Below are 5,782 nucleotides of genomic sequence, written 5' to 3'. Positions count from 1 at the left end.
ACAAGCAACTCAAGAGATCCAGAAGTTGGAGAGAGTTAGCTTTAGCTGAGCCAAAGAACATGTGGGATGCTAACCTAGCAAACATTTCAGACTTTTCTCTGTGAATTCTGAGAAATAATTTCCTATTTAATGACAGAGCTACACATCTTAACTCAGTCTCGTTAAAACACTCTAATTCAGTGTCATCCATCCATATTAAAGTGCAGTTACCCAAAATGTTTGTTGCATGAGCTCCAACAAAACCTGTCCAGGTAGAAGGCCACTTTGACAAACAGGAAGTGGAAGATTCCAAGCAGATTTATAGAAGAGGGAACCGGACTGTACTAAGTGTGGTCGAGTAAAAAGGGGTGTTTTGTGGGTTTTTAAGGCTGATAATGATTATTAGTGAAACATTTGGAGTAGATATTCATTTGCAGTAAATGAAAATATTTAAAATCTTGAGTTAAACTTAGAAGAACACAAACTCTAACAGAAAACTTTGTTGATACGTTTTTGTTTTGTTTACAGATGTTAAGTTAAAGGAGTTTTATTCGTTACGTATAACCAATCAAATCACTCCAGAAGACAGAGCGACCACAGGTAGATAAAGGTTCAGAGCCAAAGTAGCGTCATTTTTAAATGTATTTATTACCGTAAATCAGTAAAAAATGAAATCAGTCAGCCCACAATTACTACAATTCTACAATGTATGTCTCTTTCCTTTGACTTGTTATTTGTACAATATACGATGTATATGATGGTGTTTTTTCATACCAAAGGCTCTACTATGATGTTTTCTAAGAGACATACGATGCTACTCTGTTTGTTCTGGTCCTGGGCTGCTGCACTCCTCCTCTGTTGTTTTCTGGATTGTACTCAGCTGCATACCTTCGTCCATCCAGCCTCCGTTGACTCGTCCCGCCTGCCGTCTCTGGAGCTGAAGCTGGATTGGAACAGACCAAAGTACAGTCCAATCACGATGCCAGCTGCCTCTCAAAAGGCTCCTTCATCTGGCAGGTGGCAGCACTTCTTCTGAGGGGAAGCTGAGCTGGACCTGCAGAACTTTGGAGATGTGTTCCAGTGGTTGGTGGATGTGTGGGGAGATAGAGAGGGACCTTTGAATTGTTCAGAAAGGAAAACAGGGAACCCATTAGTAGTTTTAGTTTAGGCTGCTACTGCGGTGTGTTTTGGGGTTTTAAGAGGTGAACAGGAAGAGTTTTTTTTCGTATTGATTATCTTTTACTTTGTTGCTGGTTGGAATGCCCATCAATGTCAACTTGAAGTTCACTTTTAGTTCTGTTTATTTATTTTTATTTTACTAACACCCATTTGTTTTTAACCGCCTCACATGTTGTGTTGTTGTAAACTTACTCTTTCAAATAAATTCTCGTCTAACCCTCTGGAAACCAGCGTTTGGACTGTTTTTGTGTTGCTCCTCACCTACTGACAGCTGTGGACTAAAGGCTATACTGTGACGTTTTTAGAGCGACATGCTATACTATGATGTTTGTTGGGCGACACGCTATACTATAGGCTTTTTTCATTGACATATTACTGTGATGTTTTTTTGTTTTAGTTTTTTTTTGTTTTTTTAGCAACATAAGAATTCGAACAGTTTTAAAAGTTACTATACTTTTACTTGTGCAATGAAATTATTATTCTATGGCATTTTTTAGATGACATATTATACTCTGATGTTTTCTTGAATTACATACTATTTTGACAATATACTGCACTATGACATTTTTTGAACCACATATACATGACAATTTTAGGCAACATCCTATCATTTTGTGCTTTTTGAACCACATAATAATCTATGTTTTGTTGTTTTTTCTTGCCAACATGCTGTACTATGAACTACAGGCCATACTATGTTATTCTTGAGTAAAGCATACTATACTTTGACATTTTCTGAACTACATCCTATACTATGGCGTTATACACAGAGTGCTTTGGTTACATGTTGATTTATAATCTAGATTTTTTTCTGTTTTGTTTTTTGACAGGATTACCACAGACCTGACCGTGAACACTGTCGACACCCACCTCAGGGAGACGCTGTCTAAGATCTCAAGGCTGCTTGGTTGTGGTCTTTCTGGCACGTACTCTTCCAAGATGAGCCGGGAAGTTTAACACTGATGGAATGACACCAGGTCTAAGCCGACAAACTTCCAATTCCTCCTCAACCCATAGTCTCTGGGAAACCTACATGGAGTAAGAAAAGTAGACAGAGAAGTAATTAAGTCTGTACACAACATATTAAAAAAGAAATCATGCTAATAAATTAAGTACAAAGAACCGAATTCACCAATATACTGGAGACCAGAGCTATTTAATTTGATAAGTATAACCTTGTTTAGTAACATTTCAATTATTTGAGAGCAGTCCTAAAGAACTGCCTGTAATTCCAATCATAAAATGGGTTTGGAGGAAGAACATAGATCGTAATCTGGATATACATGAGTTAGGCTTTATAACTACTATTAGTAGTATTGGTGGTAGTAATAGCAATGTGACTATTAACTACTGCTGCTGATACTGGCACTGCTACTACAACTTGTAATACTATTACAAATGCTGATACTACTTCTACGACTCTAACAGCTGTTTATACTACTACTGCTGCTTGTACTTTTAGTATTACTACTACTGCTTGTACAACTATACAACAGCTACTATTAATCGTCTGGTATTTGGTTGTCAAGCTGCTAGCTCGCCTTAGCGTTTTGCTAGTGGCTAACTAGTTAGCTCTCATAGACTGGAAGCTCTCAACAAGATTTCATAATGAAAAAAGAGCCAAAAACTATTCTTACCTATGAAAAGTCATTCCAAGTTTCCTTGTCTCAATCGTACGACGTAGTGTGTAACTGTATGCAGCACAGTGAGACGGCATACTTGTTGTTTACGTTTTCACGCCGTCTACATCAACGGAATGCACTGAAACTTTGCCCCCACTAGCTTAGCCTCGCTGTAGCACGCAGCTCAAAGGGGCGTGTCCTATCTACTCATTCATATCTATGAGAACAACGATGGCTGCACATCAGGACGCCTGACGTTGATTAGCTGCGTAAATACCATTATATACAGTCTATGGTAAATACGTATGTGAATCGCATCATTGGCTGCAGCAGCCAGTCACCGGTCACTCACTGACTCACAGTGAAAAATAGCACAGAATGAATTGTTACGTGTTTATTTTATTTACAATTTAGGTTGGATTTTTTTTTTTGTGCGCAGTTCAGATTTTCTGTGCGCGGAGACCGTGTCAGCAGTGCGCAATTGCGCACGCGCGCAGCTTAGAGGGAACAATGATTGGGACAACCTGATAATAAGGAATTACAGTAGTCGAGCCTAGAAGTAACAAATGCATGAACTAGTTTTTCATAAGTGCACCTTCATGACCTATGATTTTTCACATCACCTGCTTAACTGGATGAGCTGCAAAACTTAATTTCTGGCTAAGATAGAATGATAGTCATAGTGTGAGTATGAAATGTGAATCCAGTGTGAGAAACTATGTTTTAACTCTTCATCAGATTCTACAAATCACCACGTTTTAGATAAGAACAGCGTGCTTGCTTCACTGTCTCTAAGGATGCATCATGTTGACCCATACTGGGCAAGAGACGAACTAAGTTCACCAAATATGTCAATGCTTTATGGATCGTAGCTGTTAATGTTACACCCCTGTAAAGGGGGGAAATGAATGAAGAAGAAACACGCTGTTGTCGCTAGCTTTCATCCAAAAGTATAATGAGAAGCCGCAGGCAACAAGCTCCCCCTACAGACCAAAACAGGAAGTGCACGACAGCGAAACCTAGCCACAACTAATCAATCACAGAGTTGGATTCGCTTCTCTTCTACACACCAGAACAAATAAACAATACAATATTTAACACATTTTAAATACGATTTTAAAGTATCTTTTAAATGAACTTAAACTCTCTCCTAACACATAATTCTTATCTTACGATTGTTTCTTTTTTTAAATGTATTTTTAATCCTTTGTACTATTAATCACTGTTTTTAAACATGTTTTTAATCCTTTTAACTAGGTCATTCATTATCTATCCATTACATTAATGCCTCTCTTCAGTCTTTCAAACATGAGATCTTGAATTTACAAAGGCCGTAGCAAATGATTTAATTGGTACTTTACCTGATAATGACCAAAGCATGCAACTTCAGAAAGTAGTACATCTTGGTTCAATGAACATTTAAAACCCTAACTTGTTATTTATAGAGTACAAATTGGGTGAGACAAGCCTTTAAAATTATGAAGATGTAAACATAAAGTAGAATTTTGTCTTGAATAAACCTTTAAATCTATAACTTGTTAAAAAAGTAATGTTTGAGGAGAATAACCTTGGAAACTACAAATACTTGGACATGAAGTGGCACATTGTATGGAATACTCCTTTAATAAACCATTAAAATTACACAAAAAGCAGTATTTCGGGTATAATGAGCCTTTCAAACTGGAAATTGCACACTTTAGTGATCATCCATTGCGGTAGTTGGTACCGCCACATGTGGCCCTAGAAGTGTGGTCCTACCAGTGCAGTCCTGAAAGTCACATGCTTGGCTGCTGCAGTCAGGCTCATTGGTGTTACACTGCTGCTCTCTAGTGCAATCAACATCACATCACAACAATGATTTCTACTGAATGCCACAACTGTGAAGTACTCAAAGTACATCGGAATACTGCTACAAATACTGCAGCGCTGTTACTGTATAAGTCCTTCAAACTCCTGTCCTCCAGTGCCTGCAACAACACACTGCCCCCAGCCTTTTCTTACTTGTGCTGCTATTACCAGACACTAGTATCACCGTGGCTGCTTCTTCTGCTGCTATGGCAACTACTTCCACCTTTTTAAAGCTTACTTGGTGTTCTTCACCATGACACTGGATGGAACCATTGCTCTGGTGTCCGGAAATTACTGGAAAATAAATCTGGATGAACCCAGACTGTTGTTCTTTTCAAAAAGAAAAATCTGGACCCTTCTGTTACCTCTAACTTGACACTGATTTCTAAGTTACATTTTCCATTCAAAGGCTGCAAATTTTTTAACCAGAGCATTTATGAAACATTTCTGTCGGGTATTAAACCATGTCACAGATCTGAAACAGCTCTTTGAAGAGTTTTTAATGACCCACTCTGCTGTTCTGGTGATTCTAGTCCCAACTGCTGCCCTCAACCAATCAGGGAATCTTAATATCACACCTTGAACACTTCATGGTCATAGACTGAAGGTATTGTCTTCAAACTCGCTCACTCACTCTGCTCACTTGGTGGGTCCCTCAAGGCTCCATTTTGAATCTTGTTTTGTTGTATATGCTTATGTAAGATTATTTTCATAGGTTTGCAGACGATATACAAATCTATCAGCACATAAAAAGAAAAAGAAAAGACTCAGTGCTGCCCTTTCCGGACAGACCAAAAGTCTTAAAAACCACACTTTTTTTTTTTTCTTAAAAAAAGAACAAAGTAGAACATGGACAAGTACATTGGTTGACTTGAGTCCAGTGGAAGATCTTGTCGGTATTTTAAAAGACAAATGAAGAGCAACACAACCCCTCTGGTAAGGAGCATCTCTGAAGAATGGCACATCTCTGCAGACATTTGTGCAACACTGGTGTCCTCCATGCTGGGGAGGACTGAGGCTGTCAGGTAATATAAAGGTGGGCATAGTATTGAAAAAATAAAACATTTGAATCTTAGCAATGAAAGGTGTACTCACATTCTTCTACTGAGGACTGAAATTTTCATGTATCTTGATGGAACACAAGGACAATAGGA

General features: G+C 38.3%; 1 long non-coding RNA gene across 1 annotated transcript; it reads right to left on the bottom strand.

The window, feature by feature from the left end:
• Positions 1-219: 219 nt before the first annotated feature.
• LOC129349850 (uncharacterized) lies at positions 220-3,052 on the bottom strand. The gene is made up of 3 exons (XR_008603006.1): positions 2,796-3,052; positions 2,029-2,187; positions 220-1,094 (listed from the first exon to the last, which is right to left on the bottom strand). It is a non-coding gene; the product is annotated as an uncharacterized LOC129349850 (long non-coding RNA).
• Between the last annotated feature and the right edge of the window lie 2,730 nt (positions 3,053-5,782).

Source organism: Amphiprion ocellaris, chromosome 10 (assembly GCF_022539595.1).
Source record: "Amphiprion ocellaris isolate individual 3 ecotype Okinawa chromosome 10, ASM2253959v1, whole genome shotgun sequence".
Classification (NCBI taxonomy): Eukaryota; Metazoa; Chordata; class Actinopteri; family Pomacentridae; genus Amphiprion; species Amphiprion ocellaris.
This window is presented reverse-complemented; position numbering and strand designations above follow the sequence as displayed.